General features: G+C 42.2%; 2 long non-coding RNA genes and 1 other non-coding gene across 3 annotated transcripts in view; 1 reads left to right on the top strand and 2 right to left on the bottom strand.

Annotated features, from left to right (window-relative positions):
• LOC135101979 (uncharacterized) overlaps positions 1 to 16,888 on the bottom strand; it is a 204,613-nt gene that overhangs the window by 27,635 nt on the left and 160,090 nt on the right. The gene's annotated exons all lie outside the window — the stretch shown is intronic.
• On the bottom strand, positions 3,890 to 3,961 carry Trnae-cuc (transfer RNA glutamic acid (anticodon CUC)). The gene has a single exon. It is a non-coding gene; the product is annotated as a tRNA-Glu (tRNA).
• Positions 11,501 to 16,888, top strand: part of LOC135101980 (uncharacterized) — an 18,325-nt gene continuing 12,937 nt past the window's right edge. The window contains exon 1 of the long non-coding RNA XR_010269479.1: positions 11,501 to 11,714. This is a non-coding gene — a long non-coding RNA (uncharacterized LOC135101980). The remainder of the gene's footprint in view (positions 11,715 to 16,888) is intronic.

The following is a 16,888-nucleotide window of genomic DNA, read 5'->3' as shown; positions in this document are numbered from 1 at the left end:
GGCAGTCCAGGTCCAGCTTCAAGGTCATGTTGATCGCTTTCTTCGATGTGAGGGGCATCGTCCACTGCGAGTTCTTGCCACAGGGCCAGACAGTCAACCAACATGTGTACAAAGAAGTACTGCGGCGTCTGCTTCGTGCAGTGCGCGAGAAGAGGCGGGAGTTGTGGCAGGGCAACTCGTGGCTGCTTCACCACGACAATGCGCCTGCTCACAATGCCCTGAGCATCAGAGAGTTCTTGGCCAAGAAGAACATCGCCGTGCTGGAGCAACCGCCCTACTCACCTGACCTCGCTCCGTGCGACTTCTTCCTCTTCCCCAAGCTCAAGGAGGTCATGAAGGGGACCCGTTTTGATGATGCGGACGACATCAAAAAGGCCGTGACGACGGAGCTGAGGAGCATCCCGCAAGAATCCTTCCAGCAGTGCATGCAAGCCTGGCAGAGAAGGATGGACAAGTGCATGCGGTGCCAGGGGGATTACTTCGAAGGAGATAACCTATAGTTTGTAGCCTGGATGTGAAATAAAACTTGTGTGGCACCAGTCCTGGAACTTTAATGACACACCTCGTATGTGTGTCCAGGCCTGATTAATGTTTTTTTTCCAAACAACTGGTTTATGTTTCTTTTCAGTGTGTTAAACTTCGTTTATTGGCATGTGTCATCCACTGTCTTGGTGTATCAATAAATTGCTTGTATTATTTAAATATGGTCAAAGGCTGAACTGCTGTAATTACAGAGGTATCAGTGTGATGGATACCTTGGCTAAGGCTGCCCGCACACGAGCAACTTTTTATTGTGAGTTGTCACAACCAAAAAATTGTCAAATATAGAACACACACATCGCTATGGTAGCCCGCACATGGACAACTTTTCCTGAGGCGACAACAAAAAATTGAGAGGGAGTTGCGCTCGGGTCAATTTCTCGGACAACACAACTATTGTTGGCAACTGTGGCCGGCGATAGAAAACGTTATTTTAAATGTGAGCCCGCACACGAGCAACTTTCCGTTGTCGCCACCACCCAGCCTGCTGCTGCCTTGCCCTTCAGTGTCTTTCAGATTTCAGTGGTGAGAGGAAGTGGTAGCTATCATGTCTATAATAAAAGAGGTATTTGACTGCGAAACACTCATAACAGAGGTAGAGAAGAGACCACCTCTTTATGATTTCCAGCTGATAACTAATATCATTAGTTTATCTAAATATAAAAATAATTAAAAGTTTTTTTTTCAGATTTCTATTGTTGAATCTTTCATTGATTTTGTTGAAGTTGAGTGTTTTTTTTATTGTGCTCAATATATAAGGAAATACATTTTCTTTTATTCACAAAGTATTGGTTACATCTGAAAGCAATTCAATTATATCTACAGCGATGTGTAGTATAGAAATAGTGATGTATTTTTCTTTTCTGAAAATGGAACATATTTTCTTCATTTCCCTGTAGTGCTATTTCAAGAAGAATCATTAATTATGTCAATAAATTACACGTAATACGAATAAACATTTTCCTTATTTATCCTTACCTTAATGTTACAGCCAGCCTTTCCTCTACTGGCACACACTTCCTCATGTTGGTGTCCTGGTGTGCTATAAGGGGCCCAGTTAATGTGATTAGATGACCAAAGGTTTCCTGTGACATCCTAAAGTAATTAAAAAATTTATCAGGGTGCCCTTTTAGGTCCTCAAACAATGTGTGGAATGCTCCACGTAGTAATCGCTGACTGGCTATGGGGTGTACCCAGTGATTTCTTGGCTTCTTTTTTCGTCTCCTCCTGAGCAGGAGTGCACAGGTTACTGCTACCTCCACGGCATCCATGATGAGACTAAACAATAGTTGTCGCCATCGCGTGGCTCGTGTGCGGATGTACCTTGCCGACAACTTTGCGTTGCGACAATTTTTTAATTGCGACAATTTTTTGTTGTGACAACTAGCAATAAAAAGTTGCTCGTGTGCGGGCAGCCTATGGTATATGATTTGTTACTGCCGAATCGTCTATCTTTATGGATGAACATTGATAAATACCAGGCAGGTGGTCAAGGTGGACGTGGATGTGTAGAAGAGATTATGAATTTAAGGCTTTTGTTTGACTTTTGCTTGACTTTTGTTATATATACTCGTATATATATATATATATATATATATATATATATATATATATATATATATATATATATATATATATATATATATATATATATATATATATATATATATATATATATATTAGGAATCTTAGCAACAAGAGGAAAAAACAAAGCGGAGAGAGGAAAAGGAGGAGAAATCTTAGCAACAACAGGAAAACAAGAAATAGAAGAGAAGAAAAGAAGGAGGAGACTTAACAATAACAGGAAAAAAAAAAAAAAAAAAAGGAGAGAGGAGGAGGAGGAGGAGGAGTCTTAGGAAAACAAGGAAGGGGGGGAGAGGAAACAGGGTAAGGGAGGGGAAGAGGAGAAGGATCGGAAGTAACAGGGCTAATTGCGCGTCAGGCTCCTCATTAGCATCCCAAGGGCGCTCATTAAGCAGTGTGGGATGGCGTGCGGTGGGTTTCTGCCGCTGCAACGAGGGAGAGACGGTGAGGCGGTGAGGGGATGAAGGGATGAAGGGATGGGGGATGGCGTAGTGTGCGTGTAGTACTGCCTAACTGCCGGATGGTCTGCACGCCTGTTTTTTTTTTTTTTCTGTGCTTCTGTGTTTCTTTTGTCCTCTCTCTCTCTCTCTCTCTCTCTCTCTCTCTCTCTCTCTCTCTCTCTCTCTCTCTCTCTCTCTCTCTCTCTCTCACGTGCAAATCAACTAATAATGCATGCAAATGAATATAATTTCCGGGAATCACTATACAATCTCGAGTTCTCTTTGGTTTCCATCTCCAAAAAGTAAAAAGTAAAAGTAAAGTGTATCTTATCTGTCATGCAGGAAATACAAAATGTGTTCTGTTTCCAGCAAGACAGCAGCTGAAATGTAACTCGTTTTTTGTCTTTGTCCTTAATATATCTTTTGCAGCATCATAATTAATTTAACTGTACAGAATTTTATATTTGTCATCGAATTCCTAGAAACAATGAGGAGAGAGAATGGGATAGGTAAGGAAGCAGCAGCAATAGTAGTATTAGTAGTAACAGCAGCAGCAATAGTAGTAGTAAGAACATAAGAACATAAGAAATAAGGGAAGCTGCAAGAAGCGACCAGGCTTAAACGTGGCAGCTCCTCTATGAAATATACCTACCTATTTCCATCTATTATCCCTATCCATAAACTTGTCTAATCTTCTCTTAAAGCTCTCTAGTGTCCTAGCACTAACAACATGATTACTGAGTCCGTTCCACTCATCTACCACTCTGTTTGAGAACCAATTTTTTCCTATCTCCTTCCTAAACCTAAATTTTTCAAGCTTGAACCCGTTATTTCTTGTTCTACCCTGGTTGCTGATCCTAAGAATTTTGCCTACATCCCCCTTGTTATAACCCTTATACCACTTAAAGACTTCTATCAGGTCCCCTCTTAACCTACGTCTCTCTAAAGAATGTAAATTTAACAGCTTCAACCTCGCCTCGTAAGGAATACTCCTCATCCCCTGTATCCTTTTAGTCATTCTCCTCTGTACTGATTCTAATAGACCTATATCTTTCCTGTAATGTTGGGACCAAAACTGCACAGCATAGTCTAGATGAGGTCTGACTAGTGTCAAGTATAACTTTAATATTACTTCAGGCCTTCTACTTTTAACGCTCCTAAAAATGAATCCTAGTACCTTATTTGCCCTGTTTCTGGCTTCTATGCATTGTTTCCCTAGACGGAGTTCAGAGCTAACTATAACTCCTAAATCTTTCTCGTACCCTGTACCTACCAGAGTTTGGTTGTTTAATGTGTAAGGTTGGTTGTTTAATGTGTAAAAATCTTTCCCGTGCCGGGAATCGAACCCGGGCCTCGCGGGTGAGAGCCGCGTATCCTAGCCACTAGACCACACGGGACACGCAGCAGCAGCAGCAGCAGCAGCAGCAGTAAAACCAACAACAACAACAACAACAACAACAACAACAACAACAACAACAACAATCACAATAGTGACAATAACAACAACAACAACAAGAACAATAATAATAATAACAATAATAATAATAATAATAGTAATAATAATAATAATGATAATAATAATAATAATATGATAACGATAACAACGACAGCAACAACAACAACAACAACAACAACAACAATAACACCCCAGCCTTACCACTACTACTACCATCACCTACAACAGTAAACACATTAATGAGCAATGGTTAACATTATCCCTCATCACCAAACCAACACACACACACACACACACACACACACACACACACACACACACACACACACACACGATAACCAGTCATAAATCTCTTGTCATAAGCTTCAACACCAATTCTTGCACGCCAGCCAGGATTGATAAATAGTACATTTTTTTTTTTTTTTATTATTAAAGGCTGAACACGCCATGCACAGAGGGGTGACAAGGGTGTGCTGACTGGTGTGACGTGTGCCTGTGAGTTGTGGTGGTGGTGGTGGTGGTGGTGGTGGTGATGCTGTTGAGTGGCAAGGGAATGATTCTCTCTCTCTCTCTCTCTCTCTCTCTCTCTCTCTCTCTCTCTCTCTCTCTCTCTCTCTCTCTCTCTCTCTCTCTCTCTCTCTCTCTCTGATCCAAACAAAAGAGTTATTTGATCAATTAATAAACCATAAAAATTCTATTACTCTTTCCACGATCTCGGCGACAACCTCGGATTTTTGTACATTTCAAGCGAGTTAACTGATTGGAATCGTTTAAGCTGGATTTAGCAGAAAGCGCTTCAATTAAAAAAGAGAGCAAAGATTTCAGTATTATATTTCCATACAAAGCACTTTAATAATAAGGAATTAAAAACTTTTCACTGTGTTCAGCGTCTTTCCCCCTTCTTAAGTCCTCTCCTCAGCTAATAGTCTGTAAGTCGTCTGGTTAGGTAAGGAGACTGTCGGCAGGTCAGAGAACTTAAGTTTAAAGACGAGCGTTAAACAGAGTGAAGAAAGTGTAGAGTATTCAGAATATTACATGACTTCTGACAACAACAAAGAGAATTTATACAAAGCGCGTTACTAAGACTTGCGCGTACAGAAGTGGTGGTCAGTAATACACGGGGAGATCACAGGACTCAAGTTTGAGGAAGAACGTTAAACACAGAAGAAGTGAGTGCAGAATGTTCAGAATGCAAGTTCTAAGCACGACCGAACTAAAACAGTTTATACACAGTCCATCACTACGACTTGTGCATACAGAGGTGGTGATCAGTAATACACGGGCAAATCAGAGGACTTGATTTTAAAGAAGAACGTTAAACACAGAGTGAGTGCAGAAATCAGAATATTACCCAACCTCTGACGACATTAAGGCAGTTTATTTCCATTAAGACACTAAGATTTACGGAGGTGATGTTTCGTTATGCACAGGCTGTCTATACTTAAGAAAAAAAACGATAAACACAGAGGAAGTGTGTAATTATGTTAAGAATGTTACATAACTTCTGACCACGACAAGATTAAGACAGTTTATACAGAGCACAACGAAGATTCACGGAGGTGGTGATAAGAAACACACAGGCTGGGTATACTGCAATTTCCATCATCCACTTGCGTACCAGCCATTAAATGCGAAGGGTCCGGATAAACCCGAGAAAGCCCAGAGTTTGCCCTTCCTAAGAACAAATAGATGAGTGTTTTGAGGATCTCCTTCCCTAATTTTTCGCGCCTTTGTTGCCGTCATGTCTTTTTCCCTGGCTCGTCTTTCAGGGATGAGGTATCAAGCCCAACTCTTTTACACCACTAATGTTTGGGTTGGTGTTGAGTTTCTTCAGTGATGACATCGTGTAATTAACAACAGCATACTAGACAGAAATTATTTGCGACAACACACGAGGCCGTCCCCATCAGGGATTAATAAGGCCAAGAAGAAGAAGAAGAAGAAGAAGAAGAAGAAGAAGAAGAAGAAGAAGAAGAAGAAGAAGAAGAAGAAGAAGAAGAAGAAGAAGAAGAAGAAGAAGAAGAAGAAGAAGAAGAAGAAGAAGAAGAAGAAGAAGAAGAAGAAGAAGAAGAAGAAGAAGAAGAAGAAGAAGAAGAAGAAGAAGAAGAAGAAGAAGAAGAAGAAGAAGAAGAAGAAGAAGAAGAAGAAGAAGAAGAAGAAGAAGAAGAAGAAGAAGAAGAAGAAGAAGAAGAAGAAGAAGAAGAAGAAGAAGAAGAAGAAGAAGAAGAAGAAGAAGAAGACACTTATGTACACATCTGTCGCGCTCTAAGGTCTGTTTCTGACGCTCACAGCCACGCACAACGCACAGTATTGGAGAAAAGTTAGTGGCAATTCCATTACACAATTTTAAAACGATACAAGTCGATGATGTAGTTTAATCAGATTACTTTCACTTCCGTTTTGAGATACTAATATATATTTAATTTGTGTTGCATCTCTTTGAACTAATTATATTTTACTGGCATTAAACATTTCAAGACTACAATGTTTCATCATATTGTGCATATCAAAGGACGAGAAATACTCAGTCAGTGTATATGCAGCAAAATAATTACTGGGCAACAAATGCGGAATGCTTCGTTCATCATATTTGAATATATGAATAATAAAGAGCAGGAAACTACAACATTACTTCCATGTCCAGCACGAAACAAATTTGATACAGCTTTTGAGTTCGTACCGCGAGTGTTGCTGCTGTAACTGTTGTTGGTGGCAGGAATTATGAAATATTAATATGAAAAACAAGAGGAACAGAAGATATTGCAAATTAAATGAAGTGGGCACATATACGAAAAATAACAATAACAATATACTGAGGTACGTATTAACAGAAGCTTTGCGGCAAACAACACAGAGCCACCACCGCCACCACCACCACCACCACCACTACCTCCACCACCACCACCACCACCACCACCATCGCTGCCACCACCACAACCAACAACAAAACAAACGCAAGATACAAACGTGATTCTAAGCATCCGTGCATTCTGCCCTTCAAGACGCACCTTTCTGGAAGCTCCACGCAAGAGTGTTAGCTTAAACACACCACAGAAAAGGGCACGATGTTTGCTTTACGTTAAAAACAACTTTCAAGGCCACTGCGTAACACCCCAAAGCACTCCGGCAGTCAGGCACCATCAACAACCGATTACCTAACGTTTACACTCTCCCGCCGACACGGAATTCTAAACGAAGCATAATTACGTGACTTGAGAAACAAAAAGTGAAGAAAATATTTAATCTGTTTAATTCTTCCAGCGTCGATACATACGTGTGGCTATTTCCATACTAATTTCCTAACATGAAGTTGTAAACGAAGCATAATTACGTAACGCCCAAAACTGAAGTGTGGGTAAAAATATATGAATTGTTTAATCCCTCTCGCGTTGGTGGTGGTGGTGGTGGTGGTGATGGTGGTGGTGGTGGTGGTGGTGGTGGTGGTGGTGGTGGTGGTGGTGGTGATGATGGTGGTAGTAGTAGTAGTAGTAGTAGCAATAGCAGCAGCAGTAGTAGTAGTAGTAGTAGTAGCAGTAGTAATTGTTGTTGTTGTTGTTGTTGTTGTTGTTGTTGTTGTTGTTGTTGTTGTAACAACAGCAGTAGTAGTTTATTGACAAAAGAAAAGTAATAAAAAAATACAATCTCATTTTTTTCCAACTTAATAATAAAAAAATACAACTTCAATATGAAAAAAAAAAGATAAATAAATAAAACAATAACGTCTTGTAGAAAGATTACAGCCGAGCACAAACCAAGCATTCTAACATAAGAAAAAAAAAAATGTTTATACATACACATGGCTAATTTCCTGCTGGTAATTACATGACTCACAAAACCAAAGGGATGATAAAATAATAAATAAACTGTTTAATTCTCTCCACGTGGATACATATGGCTAATTAATCTGGAATTTCATCATTCTTAACACGTACACCATTCGTTCACCATATTTCACTTCCATCTGTGACTCAATTAATAATGAGGAAAAGATCGTTAATCTGTAATGTGACCTTTGTCAAATGATTCTCTCTCTCTCTCTCTCTCTCTCTCTCTCTCTCTCTCTCTCTCTCTCTCTCTCTCTCTCTCTCTCTCTCTCTCTCTCTCTCTCTCTCTCACACACACACACCTGGATTAAAGGTGAGTATATCTTTACGAAACCATTTCTCTAAGACATTTTTATTTCCTATTCTCTAAATGCAATACAAGTCTTAGTGAATGTACGTCTATTGCTCATATCGTCAAAGCCTTTGTTCTCAATACAAACTATTTTTAAATACCACAGGGATAAGTCGAGATCTCGTGGGTTTTTTCCTCGTAAATGTAATGATATACGTATTTTGATAATTATATGTCTGTGATTAATGATATTAGACGCTCTGCTCTTTCGTAAGAGGTATTTTCAAACGCTATACTAGTAATTAACTGAGTTTTCAAGGGTGTTTTCTAATATCAAATGTAATAATATACCTACCTGAAGTACTCGTACATGTCTGTGATTAGCTTCATCGAACGCTTTGCTCCCTCATGAGGACTATTCTCAAAAGTTACGGAGTCAAGTTCTCACGGATGCTTTTCCTCTTTGATGGTGTAACATCTTTGTCGGATCATCACTAGAGTGAAAACACTTTTGAGAACCCCAATGACTCCAGGTACAGCTTGTTGACAGTGGTGGAGAATACGCGTCAAAACTTTTGAGAATACAATCCTATGAATATTAAGAAACCAAGCAAGACTACAATTACTTCATTACTCCATTTTTTTTTATGCGCAACAAAAGATTCATTATAAGAAATGTAAGGTACGAAAAAAATAAGAACAAAAAAAAAAGTTGAAAACTACAACAAACGAAACATCAATCAACAAAGATAAAATAAATAAATAAATAAATAAATAAAACACTATAACAAATAAAGCAGCAAACAAAGCCCCAGGAATTGGTCATCTTATTACACAAGTATGGATTTTATGTTCATGTAAAGAAGACCCACCCGAAGAAGCCCCGCGCGCCGCACCGCTCCAGGCCGCTTGTCTTTACTCCGCTGATTTTCGCCTCAAACATAATTTTCATTGATCCTACTTTTTTTTTGCTTCTCCCTTTTTTTTTATTCCTTCAACGCACGCTCCTCCCTCTCCCTCTCCCTCTCTCTCTCTCTCTCTCTCTCTCTCTCTCTCTCTCTCTCTCTCTCTTTCTCGGATGCCTCGTCTATAAAACTCACCTTTCAACACAGAAGGTACGAACTTTTACCCTTCCACCCCTCCAAAAAAAAAAAAAAAAAAAAACAGGGAAACACTCGCGCTTAAGAACAGGAAAATGTGGAATAAAAGTGAAAATGGAAAAAAAATATTGACACGAAACACATGAGAACTTCCCGCTACGAGCCGGCCACGCTTCTCGGACGACCGGCCCAGTGACACACGTGTATTGGGGCGTCTTCCAAGCATAATATTGCGGAAGAGGGACGATGGTGTGTGTCTGGCGGCGACCTGGGTGACCATGGCCAAGCAAGGTGACAGGGTATGCTATGTGACGAGGATGGGTGGGTGATTGGAGATGGGGGGGAAGATCATGAGAGAGAAGGGTAATATTTATGAAAGAATGAGAAGAGAAGAGAGGAGGAAGGAAAGCAGTGGTAAGGAATGGAGGGGTTGGGAAGAAGTGGAAACGGGAGGGGAGAGGAAGGGAAGGAAAGGGAAATAAACAGGAGGAAAGGAATTGATAGAGAAAAGTAGGGAAGGGAAGGGAATGAAAGGGAAAAAAAAGGGAGCTGAGAAGGAAGGGAAGGGAAGAGAAGGGAAGGAAATTGAAAAGAAAGGAAGGGGTGGAAATGGAAGAGAAAGGAAGGGGTGAAAATGGAGGGAAAGGAAAAGAATAAGGGGAAGGGCTTGAAAGAGGAGAGAAGAGGGAAAGACAGAGATGGAAAGAGAATGAAAGAAGGAAAAGGAAGGGAAGAGGGAAGGGACAAATAAAGTGAGGAAGAGAAGGAAAGGGGAAGACAAAATACGGAATAGGAAAGGAAGGGAAGGGGAGGGAAGGGGAGGGAAAGGAAGAAAATGAACGGGAAAAGGAAGGAAAGGGAGGGAAAAGGGAAGAGACTGGAAGAGAAGAGGAAGCAAGGGAAGGAGAGGAAAGGAAAGGGAAGAGAAAAGGAGGGGAGGGAAATTAATAGTAAGGAAGGGAAGGGAAGGGAAGGGAAGGGAAGGGAAAGAAATTGAAGGAAAAGAAAGGGAAGGGAAAGGAAGGAAAGGGAAAGAAAGGGAAAGGAGGGGAAGGGAAGGGAAAAGGAAGGAAGGGATAAAAAAGGGATGAGGAAAAATGGAAAGAAATGGAATGACAAAGGAGATGAAACTAAAGAAAAGAAAAGAAGAAAAGAAGAGAAACTTTAGGAAAGGACAGTAAAGTTTTAAAAAGGCAGCGAAAAGAAGACAGGATGAGAAAGTAAGAAAGTTAAGGAAAAGTATATGGAAGGAAGGAAGGAAAGAAAGGAAAGAGAGAGAAAAGAAAAATGTAGGGAGAGGAAAAATACAAAAGAGGAGAAAAGAGACGCTATAAAAATCCTCAGAGCAGATCAGAAAATTTAAGAAAAGTACGTGGAAGGAAGAAAAACGAAGGAGACAAAAGGAAAATACAGTGAAAGGAAGGGTAAAGAAGGAAAGAGGAGAAAAGAAAAGGTAGAAAAATCCTCAAAGGGAAAATGGAGGAAGACAAAAAAACTAACTTCCCTTGAGTACAGCGACACAGAAAGCAAGGGAGACAAGGAGGGTTCATGGGTGAGTATATGTATTCATGATGTGTGGGTACAAGCACAATGCCTCCACACCTCCACTTTCAAGCAGCCCCGCGGTGTTGCCTCCCCATGACCTTCAGCCTTTGAAAATATGAGAAATTTCACACTATTTTATTTAAGAAAAGAACACGGAAAAATTAAATTCCTGTATCAGAGAGGGTAATCTGGAACAAGCCTCTTTTTCCAGATACCAGTTTTTGCCTTACTGCTGGGTGGTGCCGCGCCGCCTCCTCACTGCAATCTACTGTTATTAACCACTTCGCTCCGAATGCTTAAGCTCCGTGGTGCTCAGGAACGCCTTCACGATATGCAAACTGAGGCCGCGGCAAAAAGTGGTTCAAATAAAAAAAAAGTAAATACACCGGGTAGGAAGCTTAGACGTGTTGTGTAAATAAGGTTCTTTGCTGTGGCGTAAGCGTTTTAATGTAAAGTAGGTGTTTTTGATAATACGTGAGTGGTGCTTCCATTTGAGAACGGGAGTGCGTGCAGCGGGAACAGGGGTGATGCCAGGCGCTGGAAAATGTATTTTGATTGAAAAAGCTCCGATGAATAATGTAAGGTATTTCTGCGTGTGAATAATTCATGAAGCTTGTTACTATCAGATAATTTTAAGGAAGACTGTTACATGTATTATATGAATTTCTGAAAAATAGTTATTTTATTGTTATTGACACGAAGTATTATACATCTCCCTCCTCTCCCTAAGCACACACCTGTGGCTTCAACCTCACCTCGGATGTCAAACGGGAAAAAGGGGAGGACGGTATAGTAAGTTACCGGGGAGTATGGGGCTGGGGGAGGGAGATGTGGGGTAGTGGGCCGGGGGGAGGATCGCGATGCTGGGCGCGGGCAGACTGGCAGCAGAGTCGCGCACAGCGTCAGTCTGGCGCAGCGCCTCGTGCAGTACAGGTGTGTGTGTAGACCTTGTGTGTGTCGGGGCGGTGACAGGGAGGGAGGCGCCGCCACCAGTGTGCTCGTCCTCTCATGCATGTACACGCAGTGATGTGTTCATGTGTACTGTTGTTACAATAAATAGGACTGTATCTCACACATTGTATGTACATGTTGCAAGTGAAGTGATGGTGGTTTGTTAATCTGCAAGTCACATTATTTACTTGTGATATTACAGCCGTGAAGTTCTCTCTCTCTCTCTCTCTCTCTCTCTCTCTCTCTCTCTCTCTCTCTCTCTCTCTCTCTCTCTCTCTCTCTCTGTTCCTATTTACTGAGAACCACATGGGTCGCAAGTCTCAGTGCGGCACAAGGCGGTTCAGTGCGGGCGTCAGCGCGATGCTAACTCTGACAGCCGCGAGGAAAGTGGGGATCCCGGGCGAGCGACTTGCATTTATCATGTCACTTCAATGGGGCCGCGAGTCTACTTCACCCGACCTTACTAATACCGAAACAACAGGAACTAAATTGGCCTCCATTCTGGAATATCCTTCGCCATTTAACTTCATTTTGGGGGGAGCGACAAATTGGCGGGCTTTTTCATCCCATTTTTGTGTCCTTGGTGGTCTGTTTCATGCACAAAAAAAAAAAAAAAAAGGAAAAAATCAAATAAAACATAACGCATCATAAAGTCAGCCTCATACAGCTCTGAGTTAGGATTGGAAAGAGCGAGGAACGTTCCGATGTCCAGAGTAATATTGTTTCAAACCAGGAAGTTGCGCGGAAAAGGGAGCGGAGGGATCACACGCCCCACTAACTTCTGTCCTGTCAAACACCGAACCTTGCTGGCTTCACCGTGTTGTGTTAGGGCGCTCCTCCCCCGCTGCTCTGTAATCTTCTAATGCGGTGTAAGAGGTACTGGCGTTGCTGTCAGTGTGTTCAGGTGTCCGTTTCGTCACTTTCGTTGCTGTTGCTGTTGTTGTTGCTGTTGTTGTTGTTTATCTCAGGGTGACTGTTGCCAGGATGAATGTTGCTTCGTCTGTTCGTGTGTTACTGAGCGTCAATTTTTAGGCGCTGAGTCACGTTTGCTGTATTTCGTGCTGCTGTGAGTTGAGTCAGGGATGCTGTGTTGTGTGTCAGGGATGCTGTGTTGTTCCGTGAGCTAGGGATGCTGTGTTGTGTAAGTGAACGATGGTGTGTCTCGTGAGTTTAGGGATGCTGTGTTCTGTGAGTCAGGGATGCTGTGTTCTGTGAGTCAGGGATGCTGTGAACTGTGAGACGCAGATGCTGTGTCGAGAGTCATGAATGCTGTGTTCTGTTGTGAGTCAGGAATAGTGTGTTATATGGTGAGTCATATTTGCTGTGCTGTGTCTCGTGACTCAGGGGTGCTGTGTTGCGTGGTGAGTCAGAGATGCTGCCTCGTGACTCATGAATGCTGTGACCGTCTTTATCTCTCCACGGCCGCCTCGTTGCGTTAGCGTTACTGCCGCATTATGTTATATTATCACCGCCCCTTATGGTATGTCTGCCGTGCCGCGTCTCATCTCGCCTCGAAATGCTCAGGTCCTCCGTGACGAATGCGAGACGAGAGCGACAGTCTTGAATAAGCGAGAGAGCGGCGTGATGCGACAGATGCTCCCAACACCTGTGCCAACTGACATCCCACTCTTGACACCTCTCCCTTGCTTATCCTTTCTCCTATTTCTTTCTTCCTTCACACTTACAACGGTCTAAATTACTTTCTCCCGTAATAATTCACTCACCTGTACCTATATTTTTCCACGTAATGTTAGTTTCGTTTCACCGCCCACCTTGACTCCATCCCGTATAGTTTAATTTCATATCTACCTTTTCAATCTACCTGCCAGCGAGCCGTCACCGCGATTGACACTTCCCGGGCCTTCATCTCCCGCGCCCTCCTTCCTCGTCGTCTTCGTTTCATTCCTTCCCTTCTGCCGCTCTCGGAATTAAGCTACCCAAACTAAATTATTCTCACCCATCTATCTATCTGTTTGTCAGTGTGTCTGTCAGTCTATCTATCTGCTTCACAAAATTGGTTTATCTCATACTGAGATTAGTTACCGAAGCTTCAGCGTTCGGAGGAGTTTTGAGGCATTTACAAAACTTAGTCAACTTTTCTCTGGCTTTTTTTTTTTTTTCCCCCGTGTGTGTGTGTGAAAGACAATAAGCGGGCGTCTCTCTCTCTCTCTCTCTCTCTCTCTCTCTCTCTGGAATTAGGTTTTGCCCTTGAATCTTTCGCCCCTCGTGGATAAAAACACTTGTCATTTCACTCATTTGAAGATATTCCGTACCTAAGATTTTTATCAATTCCCATTTCCCCTGAGGACTCTCCCCCCATTCCCATATCACCTATCCTATGTTCAGCATCAAAGGCACCCAGCTCCTGCGTCCCTCAATTAGCCTCTCGCCCCTGTACGCAGCTCCGACAATCGATCCCTACGTCATAATTGCTACGAACCTCCACCACCACCACCACCTCCACCACCACCACCACCACCACCACCTCAGTTCCCTCCAGCTTCACTCTGCCCCGCCTAAGTTCACCATTATAACCAAAGGGCTTGAGTTTGAGTTCACCAGCCTTCACCCACAGAGGATACCGCAAAGGAATTATTCTCTCTCTCTCTCTCTCTCTCTCTCTCTCTCTCTCTCTCTCTCTCTCTCTCTCTCTCAACATAACACTACTGATTTTAAAGGTCGTTCTCTTTTAACTGCATCATCCAACCTCACCTCGTCCTCATATTACGAAAGCTTTACGAATGCTAATGGGAGATTTTATTCATACCTTTATTGGCCTTCGTAAATAACACACAATGACCGTAAAAATGCATCATTTGGAGATAGATAGATAGATAGAGAGAGAGAGAGAGAGAGAGAGAGAGAGAGAGAGAGAGAGAGAGAGAGAGAGAGAGAGAGAGAGAGAGAGAGAGAGAGAGAGAGAGAGAGAGAAAGTGAGGTTGCAAAGACACTAGCTTCATTGGCAGGGGAGTGGACACGAGCGGTTGCCTTGTTGTGCGAGGAGCTGATGCGTCGTGTGTTAGTTTGGCAAGGAGACAGGGAGGGAGGCAGGGAGGTCGCGGCCAAGGCAAACACGGTGACAGGGAGAAACCAAACTGAAAATCTCAACACAGCAAACACAGGGAAAGAGACACAGACAAAAAAAAAAAAGAAAAGGACATGGAGATGAGCGTAATAAAGATTGAGATGAAGTAATGATGGATGCACAAACAAACAAACAAAGAGGAGATGAATGCAAGATGAAGGTGTTGCATAAGACGAGCATTGCATTAATATGGATTCATAAACTTAAGGGAAGTTCTTAAAATTGCAGTCAATTAATTATGGCCGCTGAAAAGAATATGAAGAGTGGAATTTAATGACGCCTGTTAAACACTATTTTTCTCCTTCATTCAAGACTGCTTTCGTGTGTTTGTGAGTTACATTGCTTCATTTGTATTCTTGTTGTGTGAAAATCATAGCCCGCAGGTGTAAGACAGGTGTGTGTGTCTGTGTGTGTGTGTGTGTGTGTGTGTGTGTGTGTGTGTGTGTGTGTGTGTGTGTGTGTGTGAGAGAGAGAGAGAGAGAGAGAGAGAGAGAGAGAGAGAGAGAGAGAGAGAGAGAGAGAGAGAGAGAGAGAGAGAGAGAGAGAGACGCAAAAAAGTAAACGAATAAATAAACAAATAAATACGATATTAATAATAATAATAATAATAATAATAATAATAATAATAATAATAATAATAATAATAATAATAATAATGATAATAACAACAACAACAACAACAACAACAACAACAACAACAACAACAACAGCAACAACAACAACAATAATAATAATAATAATAATAATAATAATAATAATAATAATAATAATAATAATAATAATAATAATAATAATAATAATAATAATAATAATAATAATAATAATAATAATAATAAAAAGACAAAACGACAGAGAAAGTATAAAGTAAACAAAGGAATAAGTAGCGCGCGGACACACACACACACACACACACACACACACACACACACACACACCAAACTAATCCCCACAGTACTACCGCCGCTCGCTGCGTTCCCTCCTCGCTATTACATTACGCTAAACTTCGCAAACTTTTGTACCACTACGAGAGGCTAATACGACTCTGGCTAAGCTGATGACTCGCTGGAGGACTTAAAACGGCGCCCCTCTGGAACCCTCAGTCTTACCGGGATACGCGGCGCGAGACTCCTCCAGCACCATTACGCTCATTCTGCACACAAGGCGCCCCAGCACATTCCCATTACAACAAAGCGGAGCAAGAGATACTGAGATTCTGAGGTACTAAGATACGGCCCGCTGCAGCTCTCTCCTCGCGCGCGTTTCTCCGACTATCGCTGAGTATCGCGTGTGGAGGAGGCGACGCAGTGATGTAACAGTAGTGAGGCGGTTAATGCAGCAGCACTAGGAGAGACGCACTGGATCTGAACCTGAATGGCGAGGTGCGTGTGACTGATTGCCTCATTACACACCGTCGCGCCTCACCTCCCGCGTCCCCGAGTCCTCAGCACCAAAGCCATCATCGCGGGGCACGTAGAGTTGGACGTGAAGGAGGAGGAGGAGATGTGTGAATGAATGAGAGAGAGAGAGAGAGAGAGAGAGAGAGAGAGAGAGAGAGAGAGAGAGAGAGTTGGGAAGCTGCTTTAGTGATACCGTGAGTCTGGCAGAGTTACACGAGCTAGACAAATTTACACTCCTCCCTGTCTGGCGCGCCCCATACTCTCTCTCTCTCTCTCTCTCTCTCTCTCTCTCTCTCTCTCTCTCTCTCTCTCTCTCTCTCTCTCTCTCTCTCCTTCACATATACTTTCCACATATATATATTTTAAATTCACGTCCATTCATCATTCTTCCTTTCTCGATCTCTTCTTGATCCTTTGCATTTGTTTTCATATCCTCGCTCTTTATCCTTATGCGCTGCTTTCTCCTGCAGTCTTTCTCTCCCTCCCTCCCACCTCCTTCCCACTTTCTTTAATTCTTTCCTCCTGGTCTGCCCTCGCACCTCAACTCAGCACAAGCCGCCGCAAGCCTGCCTGAAATACGGTTCTAATCTCTCACTTCATCTTTAAAACCACGGCCGGGAATTTAAGCGTTGATTTAGAAGTGGCGGAGAGAGAGGGAAAAATGACCTGGATGA

This window comes from Scylla paramamosain, chromosome 7, assembly GCF_035594125.1.
Source record: "Scylla paramamosain isolate STU-SP2022 chromosome 7, ASM3559412v1, whole genome shotgun sequence".
In the NCBI taxonomy this organism is placed as follows: Eukaryota; Metazoa; Arthropoda; class Malacostraca; order Decapoda; family Portunidae; genus Scylla; species Scylla paramamosain.
The sequence above is the reverse complement of the archived record's forward strand: the minus strand, read 5'-3'. Positions and strand labels throughout refer to the sequence as shown.